The sequence below is a fragment of the Bidens hawaiensis genome, unplaced genomic scaffold (assembly GCF_021521415.1).
Source record: "Bidens hawaiensis isolate Kalapana, Puna unplaced genomic scaffold, B.hawaiensis_p1.1 tig00075127_1, whole genome shotgun sequence".
NCBI classification, from domain to species: Eukaryota; Viridiplantae; Streptophyta; class Magnoliopsida; order Asterales; family Asteraceae; genus Bidens; species Bidens hawaiensis.
In genome coordinates this window covers 17,952-29,165 of record NW_027503037.1, presented here as the reverse complement: position 1 = coordinate 29,165, position 11,214 = coordinate 17,952, and positions in this window count along the sequence as shown.

The following is an 11,214-nucleotide window of genomic DNA, read 5'->3' as shown; positions in this document are numbered from 1 at the left end:
CATCTAAGACCGTGTCTGGTGAAAACTGGATAATGGATAGTGGATGTTCTTGTCATATCACTGGAAATCTCGACCTCTTAAAAAATGTGAGAAATATTCAAGGGGGTTATGTGGCCTTTGCTGGGAATTCTGGGGGAATGATAACATAAGAGGGTGAAGTTTCAAATGGTCACATTACGTTTGAAAAAGTCAATTACTGTGACAAGGTAGACCATAATTTATTGAGTGTATCGCAAATCTGTGACAAGAAGTACACCACGGTATTTACTGATAAAGAGTGTCTGATTTTGAAACCGGGATATGTGATTCTCAAGGACATGGTTGTCATGCGATCACCTCGATCAAATGATATTTATGTCTTAAATATGATGTCTAAAGTATCAACATCTATCGAAACATGTTTTGTCTCAAAAGCAACTGAGAAGGATTCTATTATATGGCATCGTAGAATGGGTCACATTCATGTTCGAAACATGAATTATTTAATGGCGAATGACTTAGTTGAGGGTGTTCCTTTGAAGAACTTTATGTTATCTGACCACTGTGTTGCGTGCAAGAAAGGCAAGCAGAAGAAAAAGTCACATCCATCTAAGTTATTGAATTCCATTGATACTCCTCTTGAACGACTTCATATGGATCTTTTTGGTCCTGTGAATCGTGCTAGTATCTCTGGAGATTGGTATTGTCTTGTTGTTACCGATGATTATTCAAGATACTCATGGGTTTTATTTATGAGTTCAAAAGATCAAACTCCTGTTCTGGTACAAAACCTAATCACTAAGATCGAATCACTATACAAACAAAAAGTGAGGAGAATTCGAAGTGATAATAGTACTGAATTTAAGAAGATTGTATTGGATTTCTTTTGCATTCAAAAAGGAATTCACCGAGAATACAGTGCACCCTATGTACCACAATAGAACGGTGTTGCTGAAAGGAAGAATAGAACTTTGATTGAAGCCGCAAGAACTATGCTTGCTGATTCTAAGCTTCCTGTCCAATTCTGGAATGAGGCGGTGAATACAGCTTGTTATACGCTTAATCGGGTTCTAACAGTTAAACGACTCAAGAAGACAAGTTATGAGCTTTTAAACAATCGAAAGCCTAGCTTAAATTACTTGGAACCGTTTGGGTGTCCCTGTACGATATTAAAGAAGGACGTGGGTAAGTTTGAAGAAAAAGCCATCAAAGGTTATTTCTTGGGGTATGCGTCTCCAAAGAAAAGGGTATTTAATGTCACTTCTGATTGTGTTGAGGAATGGTATCATGTGGACTGTCAAAAGTACACCACACCTCCTCAAGGGAAAGGTCCCGACTAGATGTTTGATTATGATGGCTTATTTAATTCATTTACTCCATCAACTAAGAACTTAGATGAAGACCCGGTTCGAGCATACTTTGAAGATCATTTGGCCATTCCAAGATTTTCAAGTTCTAATGATGTTGAAGCTCCACCTGCTACTCCAACTGAAGATCCATGTGATGCTTCTCCAGATGCTTTTGATAATGTGTCTACTTCTTCTGATGACAATCAAGCTAATGATCAGGTTATTGAACTTGAAAGTGATAATTCATCTCCTGAACTTGGAGAACATTACACTAACTTATTCAACAATGTTGCGGTTCCTGAGAATCCCACTCTTCGGATTCATAATTATCATCCATAGGAAAACATCATTGCTGAACTTGATGTGGGCGTTCAAACATGTCATCAAGTTGCTTCGTCAAGTGAGAATAACGTATTGTGTGCTTATGAAGATTTACATTCTTCTGGAATTGTAAATGTTGCTAAATTCACTTGCTTTCTATCCCAAGTTGAGCCAACGACGCCTCGTATGGCACTTCAAGATCCTTCTTGGGTAGAAGCCATGCAAGAAGAATTATAGCAAATAGCACGTTTGGGTGTTTGGGATTTAATTGACAAACCCGCTAGAGTCAAAAAAGCTATTCCGACTAAGTGGGTATTTAAATGTAAGAAAGACGATCGTGGGGTGATGGTGAGGAACAAGTCACAATTAGTGGTGCAAGGTTTTCATCAACAAGAGGGTATTGACTACACTGAAGTATATGTTCCAGTTGCAAGATTGATGCTTATAAGAATATCAAGGTCTACCAAATGGATGTTAAAAGTGCTTTTCTCAATGGTGAACTACAAGAGGAAGTGTTTGTTTTACAGCCTCCTGGTTTTGAAGATCATGATTATCCGGACCGAGTTTACCGATTAAACAATGCCCTGTATGGTCTACATCAAGCCCCGAGAGCTTGGTATGGCACGCTCGCCGACCATCTGACTGATAACGGCTTCAAGCGAGGGACTATCGATTGCACTTTATTTCATAAGACTGTTGGTGATGATCTTCTCCTAGTTCAGATTTATGTTGACGCATTATCTTTGGGTCAACAAACGACACGTTATGTAAGGAATTCGATAAGTCAATGCAAACGAAGTTCGAGATGAGCTCGATAGGAGAGATGAATTTCTTTCTAGGGTTGCAAGTTCACCAGTCTACGAAAGGAATCTTTATTCACCAGACCAAATATGTGAACGATGTCTTGAGCCGATTCAAGATATCTGGAGGATAAATCCCTTTCGAGGTGTACTCTCCACCATTATATTCCCTCGAGGTGTACTCTCCACCATTATGAAGGATAAATCTTTATTCCCTCAAGTAGTCATTATATTCTTTCGAGGTGTACTCTCCACCATTATCCGAACGAATACATTCCAGTACATATTTCTTCTCCCTATCCACCTCAACTTTAAACTCTTTGAACTTACAAAAAGCTTCAGACTTCTCCTTCATGAAGTCTACCCAAAGATACCGGGAAAAGTCATGGATGATAGATGCTTGTTTCACATGACCGAACACATCGGTGTGAACCAATGCTAGGGGTTTGGTAGCATTATTACTTTGAGGATTCGAATGGATGTTGCTTTTTATTGCCAAACTGGCACCCAACACACACCACGTCATTTCGAACTTCGAGGTTAGGAATCCTGTTCACCAAAATTTTCTTATTCATAACATCTAGTTTATCATAACCGACATGGCTTAATCGTTGATGCCACAAATCTATACTCTAGTTAGATCTTGTCTTTTCTACATATGTCGTACCTGCTGACAGCATGTAACGGGACTCAATTCGTTTACCTTGTATGACGTGTCACACCCCAACCTACAGCGGAAATGTCGGGGCATGAGCTAATTGTTCACAACTCATAAGGTACTACCATGAAATTATAAAGCGACAATATCTAATTAATTTATTTATTATCAAACAAAAGTTAAATACAACAAAAATAAATAAAATTACAAATACAAAACCAACTATTCTTGTATATGTTTATTATCCTAAATTCATATCTACGTGAGCTTCAGTTCGATAAGCAATCCAGTCTATAACCTGCAAATGCGTACAAAATATATATTTATCAACAATACATGTTGAGTAAGTAGATCACCACTTTTGACACAAACAAAAAAATGGTAATATATAATGATATAAATGAATGAATAAAAATAGGCAAAACTGATATTTTTGAGTATAAACAATGAAATCGTTAAGCAAGTGTTGAGTGTCGGTGAAACCATTGCCAATGCGATCGGGCTACAGCCACTACGACGGTCGTATGATCATACTATATGTAGGTTCCCTTGATGGATCGCACGAGATATCTCGATCTACTCAGGTGCGGAATCCCTGCGTAGATCGTTACGAGTATAGAACACGAATCACACGAACACACGAAACGAACACACGTTATATAATAACTCAAACACGTGATACGATATCACTATTACAGACACACGTTACAGCTCTCGTAACAACTCGAACAAACTAACACGAACAACTGATTCACCCAAACAGCCGTAACCTAGGACTATTTATACACGACAACTTCGCCCGGCATGTTCAGGCGAAGTTGTCCATAACTTCGCTTGACTAACAAGTTCGCCTAAGCGAACTTGTTAACAACTTCGCTTAAGACATATATAAAACATAATTAACATTACAGACTCGATTACAGACACTAGACAATGAACTACTGACATTATGCACCAACAGACTCCCCCTTGGCAGTAGCTTCATGTCTTGATCTTCAAGCACGTGTCTTGTAACCTTCAATCTCTTTGTCTTCATGCATGTACTCCTTCTCTCACACATACCGTGACTACTCGCTGATATTTCCTCGCTTCGTCTTTCCAAGCAGGAATATAAAATATCTTCTTTTCATTTAACACCTGCAGATCAGCTTTCGATAAATTAACAAGATGCATCGGATCATACACTCTTAGCACTTCTTGTTCGTCTTCGTCTTCCATCACGGCTTCAGCAGTCTGGCAATCAACATACCACCATTTAAGGTTCTTCAACACATCCTTGGGCATTGTCTTCATCGGCACATCTTTAAGACACCGAATCGGTTTGTACTTCATTACCATCCAAGGCTTGCCATCTGCTCTCATTCCCCTTTCTTTATCTTCCACTAGCTTTCCCTTCTGTGGCTTTAATAACTCAAACTTCTTTTCTTTAATACTTTCTTTCCACACGATCTTTCCAATAACTTTGGCCATGTTGTCGTCAGTTCTATTAATCAACCCCAATCTAGCCAAATCCTTCACCTCACATTCAGGCAATGTATTGAGAGATCTCAACGTCCTCTTAAAGTATTGGATCCCGTCATATCTTTTCACCATGAACACTTTTAACTGTTCATCATATAGCCAACAGATAATTCCTTTCTTTGATTCAGCATAGCCTTTGATATTATAACTTTTCTTGAACATGGTTGGAACAGCAGGCTTCTTAGTTTTGATAAACCAATGAGCATAGCCTTCCTTCCATCTAGGCTGCTCCTCCCATTCTGTATCATCACCTGCTGTGTCTTGACATACATCTGACTTTTCAACTTCAGGGATCTCGTGTTCAACATTCTCCTCAACTATTTCACCCTCTTCAACATCATCTTCAATCACTATTTCAGCACCAATCTTTTCAATCTCCTCAATTGGTAGAACATCATCTTCACACATAAACTCATCATCCAACATATCATCATCTAATTCCTTCAAGGCATCGATCACATCATCTCCCATCTCCTCGTCATCAACCATCACCACCTCATCACCACCAGAACCGCCAGCTGCGCTTGCAGACTCCCCCTGAGCTGTTGAAGTCCCAAGAGCTTGAGTAGTTCTTGGCAACTCACCACCTGCACCTTTCGATGCATTGGGATCATCGTCTCTGTCATTCCTCTTCTTTGTCCTGAGCTCGTCGCCTTTACAGCTCATCTCCCCCTGAGATGCCAAGAACTCCTTCATAGCATCTATAATTTTCCCATGTTCAACCAGGAGGGACGACTGTAGTTGATTTTCTGCTACTAGGCGCTGAATAGCCTGGGTCTGGATAAGATTCACCCTTGACTGCTCTGCCACGACCCGTTCCAGTGCGGCTATTCTTTCCGAGTCTGATAGGGTTGCATCGAAATCGAACCTCATATGCGATAAATCGTGAGTGTACTAAGGAGGGATTTCCGATGAAACCGGGACATCAGAAGCAGCTGTGGACGTAACCGCAGGTTGTATCGTGACCGACAACCCTGCAGTTGCAACGACTGTCGACTCAACAAATTGTGCAACAACCTCCGACGGAGTAAGCGTTGGAGGCGGCAACGATACGATATCTGGAGTCGTCAGCTGGAGTGTGATAGACGGGAGGCCAACAGATGATGTTGTAGCCACCACGGGTACATCGGTGGCGCTTAAACTTGTGACCTGCAGTGATGTAGGAACAATCGACATACCTGACAGTGCGGGCGGAGCGAAACGTACAACTCTTGAAGTCTCTCCAGCTCCCATACCTGCACCTGTCCTTTCCCGTCTTGAACGTCTAATCAACTTGTGAATATCTTCTTCTTCTTCTGACTCACTATCATCATCTGTCCTCTTTCTCTTCCCAAACGTCCTCTCTTTAGTCACCAACATCCTTCTCGCCTCATCCATAACATCATCAAGATCTGAGTCAGCCACCGTCGTAGCTGCTCTAGTAACACGCACAGTCGAGACACGGTCAACTGGGATCTGAACGTTCTCCTCTGGATCCACCCGATCCATATCGAAGAATCCTTGACCTCCGAATTCTGCATCAAGGTCCACTTCCTCCTCCGGTGACACAACAGGAGCAGCACGTATAGCTTGAGATGCTCCTACCTGTTGTGGTGCCGGGTCTCTGAACTCATCCCCACGAGCTGGCACATACCCCGGGTTTATTAAGTACCCAAAGAGTGGAGTATGCCTTGGACGCAATTCAGGCTTGCTCCTCGCGCTGGATGTTCGGCATTGAGCGAAGATACGTTTGCTCACACTCTCCACGTATCTTATTGGACGTCGTTGAGGCAACGTGGGAGCAACATGATTGAAGATCATCTGAATGAATCTTGGATACATGATGAACCTTTCACGAGCCATCGCTCTCCTCTGTCTATCGATCTCATAAAAGACCATCTGACTAAAGCTATAACGTTTGTTATAAGTCAGAGCAGTCATTGCTGACTGCATGGTCGCACCCGTACCATCAGTGCCCGCCTTCCTCCCAGACATGCAGACAATCATTACGTGCATGAGGAAGCGCCACTGATCAAGTAGGAAACCCTTCCTCCGTTGTGTATCGCCCAATGGACCAGAATAGCCCATTCGTAGAAATGCTCCATCGCGGAACGGAGCAACAAACTCTGTAGGGTCATCCCTAGTCTCCTCTCCAAAACGTAAAGCCACCCGAATTTGTTCAGACGAGAACTGAACTTCTTGATTGTTGACGGTTGCTCGCATAACCGGGGGCTCAACGCGGCAATCGTATTCCACCGTCTGCCAAAAATCCTCAATATTGGGTAAGGATATCGGCAGAGTAGTTGTGATCGCGTGGAATATCCGCGAGCGAAGGAGGAATGTAATAATCTCGCGGTAGTCCTCCACACCACTCCCATCTGGGTCTAAGGTAATGTACATGTTGTGCCCAAGGAAGAATTGTCTCTGGTTATCTCCCCCGTCATCGCCACCAGCACCTCCAGCACCAGCAACAGCAGCCATATCTGCAACAAACGAACCAAGTTAGATAAACGTTAAGGCATAACACAAGTTCGCTTGTTACCATGAGCGAAGTTGTGATAAAATCTGTATAGGCGAAGTTAAAGGTGGGGCGAAGTTGGGAACAACTTCGCTTCATCTTTAAGTTCGTCTAATAACTAATAAGTAAAAAGGTCCAGGCGAAGTTAATGATAACTTCGCCTCACCACAACATCGCCTCAGGCGAAGTTAAGCCTCAGGCGAAGTTACGGATAACTTCGCCCAAACCCTAAGTTCGCCTGAATCTGTATCGGCGACAGTAAGGTCGTTTCAAACTTTCGAAAACTTGATGTTTCTGGTTAATGTGAAGATTTAGGACACTTAAACACAAGATTTTAAGGATAACTAGACGACCAGGTTGTACATGACCACGTGAAGACAAGTTTTGAAATCGGGTTTAAGGATCGATCGTCCGAGGTCATTAACCGGTTGTCGAAACAACCTAGGATTAACAACATGAACATCGATTATCAGATATAAGAACCCAAACACACCTTGAATACTGATTGAAATCGAAGAAAGATAACAAAGATGAATCGACAGGTAAGATCGCTAAGTTCGCTGGTAAATCGGAGAGTATAAGTTCGCTGATATTTGAGAATAATGAACGAATGACCTTTGAAAATCCTTATATAGGGGCGCTGTTATACAGGCGAAGTTACGGTTAACTTCGCCTAGGCGAAGTTATTCACAAGTTCGCCTGTTTAACAACTTCGCCTATATTTACAAAATCAAACCTTATAATTTGAACTTTTTTCAATTAACTTTTAAAACTTCCCTTTGAGAATTAAATGACACGATCAAGTCCAAGTAACCAGATATAAAAGCATACAACTACATAAAAAGAAAACTTTTAACAATTTAAGTTTAAGGGATCAAATTTCAGTCTTTACAAGGGACTACTACGTTTTAGAAAAGATCCGAACAAGAATCATACTAATTACGTGACTGTCAAATAGATCCGTGTTTAGCTGTATTATGACATAAAGAAACAGGTTGTAGGCAGGTAAATAACTTAAAATGGTTTTCATCATTTCTGTGATACGAGTTAGGTTCAATTATGGCTCAAAATTTAAGTGGGCAACAACTCAGAGATTATGATGCCTCCTATCTATTCTCAAAGCGTATTTGGCTTTTCCCAAGTCACCCCGAATTGACTTCGACCCATATTGTCTGATTAAGTTTGTAAGTACTCTTCATCTGCTTCCCGTTCTCTTTCTTACTCCATGATTGAGAAGTCTTGACATTGTCAGCTCTCTTTTTTTTTTTTTTTTTTTTTTTTTTTACGATAAACATATACATAGACTTCAGAGTAGTAAACAACTGCAAGTCCCGAATCTGGATCACTGCAGTTTCTTCACACACTATCTTTACGGGAATCAGAACATTTATGGGCTCGTGTATGACTGGGTAATCGCTTTTCTGCCTATCATTCGGAAAGATATATATGAAGACATGCAACACTCTTAAGGAGTGTCCACGTAAAATCGAGTATATTTAGTTTGTATCACATCTACTTTTACGCACCATAAAAGCTACCATGACATACAATGACTGTTCTAAAGCCTTTTAAGCCTAATAACTTCACTAGTTAAGCACACAAAAGCAGTATATCTATCATTTTCCAAGGTTGGATCAATTTTCTGTTAAACAAAGTAAAGTAACTTCTTACGAAGTAGTAGACTTGAAAAATAATTTCATTTCCCAAAAAGAAAAATTTTAACATCAATCGCCCCAACCCAAACAAAGTCTTCAGGTAAACGGCTATCCCGAAGATCCAATGGATCTGCTGGACCGACCACATACTAGTATGTGTCCTTCTAACTAAGTATGATCGACTAATTTTAAGCGAAAGAATGAAAACACATCATAAACCGCCCCGGTCACTTTCAGTCATCTGGTTAATGGCTATCCGCATATTCTACAAGTAGAAATAAGGACCAAACATATCCTAAGACATGTCCTTCAAACTGAGGCAACCGACATAATTCTAAGCGATAGTGACGTTTTTTTTTTTTTTTTTTTTTTTTTTTTTTTTTTTTTTTTTAAACGAACATAAAAAGCATGGTTACTCGGGATTGATCATCCCATTCAGCTCAATAAGGTTTTGAAATCTTGTTTTGTCAAACGCTTTAGTATATAAATCAGCGAAATTATCAAGCGTATCCACCTTTTCAAGCACAATCAGTTTCTTCTCAGCACAATCCCGTATAAAATGATGACGTATGTCAATATGTTTAGTTTTACTGTGCTTCACGGGATTGTTAGTTACTGAGATAGCAGCTGTGTTATCAATGCAAATAGGAGTAAGTAAGAAATTCAGACCATAGTCGCGCAACTGTTGTTGAATCCAAAGAACTTGGGAGCAGCAGTTGGATGCTGCCATGTATTCTGCTTCACAGGTTGAAATTGCGACTGAAGTCTGCTTCTTGCATTGCCACGACACCAATCTGCCACCAAGAAACTGACATCCACCAGTTGTTGACTTCCGACTCTGATTGCACCCTCCATAATCAGAATCTGTGTAAGCGACCAACTCCAAGTCTCCTCCTTTTGCGTACCACAACCCCAGCTTCGGTTTGCCTTTGATATACCGCAAGATCCTCTTCACACCCTTCATGTGAGATTCCTTTGGGTTTGCCTGAAAACGAGCACAAAGACAAACTGCAAACATAATATCAGGCCTAGAAACAGTTAAGTACATTAAAGAACCTATAATAGCCCGATACTGAGTTGGGTCCACATCTGCGTCATTGTCAGAATCAGCACCCAATTTATGGTTGACGCAGATTGGAGTATCGAATGGAGTGCTGTCCTCCATCTTGAAGCGTTTGAGCACATCATGGACATACTTGGTCTAATGAATGAACATCCCTTCCTTCTTCTGATCAACCTGCAATCCTGAAAAGAAAGTTAGTTCACCCATAGCACTCATTTCAAACCTTTTCTTCATGACGGCCTCAAAATCTTGACACATGGAGACTTTTGATGCAGCAAAAATAATGTCATCCACGTAGACTTGCACTAGCAGGAAGTCGCTTCCTTGTCTCTTCACAAACAGTGTGCTATCAATCTGACCTCTTTCAAACCCATTTTCAAGCAAGTAATCTGATAAAGTTGAGTACCAGGCACGAGGTGCCTGATGTAGTCCATACAACGCCTTGCTTAATTTGTACACATGGTCTGGAAAGTCTGGGTCAGGAAAACCCGGAGGTTGCTCAACATACACAACCTCATCAACTTTCCCATTTAGGAATGCACTCTTTACGTCCAACTGAAAAACCTTCATCTTTTTATAAGCAGCAAATGCCAAAAACAATCTAATGGCTTCCAATCTTGCCACAGGAGCGAACACTTCATTATAATCAATCCCCTCTTGTTGATTAAAACCTTTAACGACTAGCCTCGCCTTGTTTCTTATAATAATCCCTTTCTCATCTCTCTTGCACTTAAACACCCATTTTGTGCCTATCGCATGCACATTCTTTGGTTTTTCAACCAAAGTCCAAACTTCCATTTTCTTGAACTGAGCCAACTCTTCTTGCATGGCTTCGACCCACGAGCTGTCCTTGAGAGCCATTTGATTATTCTTCGGTTCAATCTGGCTGATAAAGCAGGTGTACAAGCATTCGTTGATTATGCCTGTCTCCTTAATGCTTGTGTAAACACAGGTGTGCTCATTCAAGCTACGTCTTGTTTGTACACCGGAGGACACATCACCAATCACATTCTCCAAAGGGTGATCTTTATGAATTCTCGTGGTCGGAACAGAACCGACATGCAGATTGTCTTCCAAGTTAGAAGAGAGCTCGTCAATGATTGTTTCTTGCTGAGAGTGAAACGGATTGAAAAATTCTTCTTCAGTCGAGGCAGCAGGGGTATCGATAGCATTTGATGAGGAAGGTTGACATTTATCGATCAGCTGTCTTTGCAATAGATTTTCTTCCTCATCAAGGATCATCTTCGTAGCAACTCTCTCTTCTTCTTCAGCAATATCCAAATACGGTATGTTAAAAGACTTAAAAAGTTTAACATAGTCGAAAAACTCAGCAGGTCCGTTGCTTGGTTTTGGCGGTTGGTAACTTGTGAT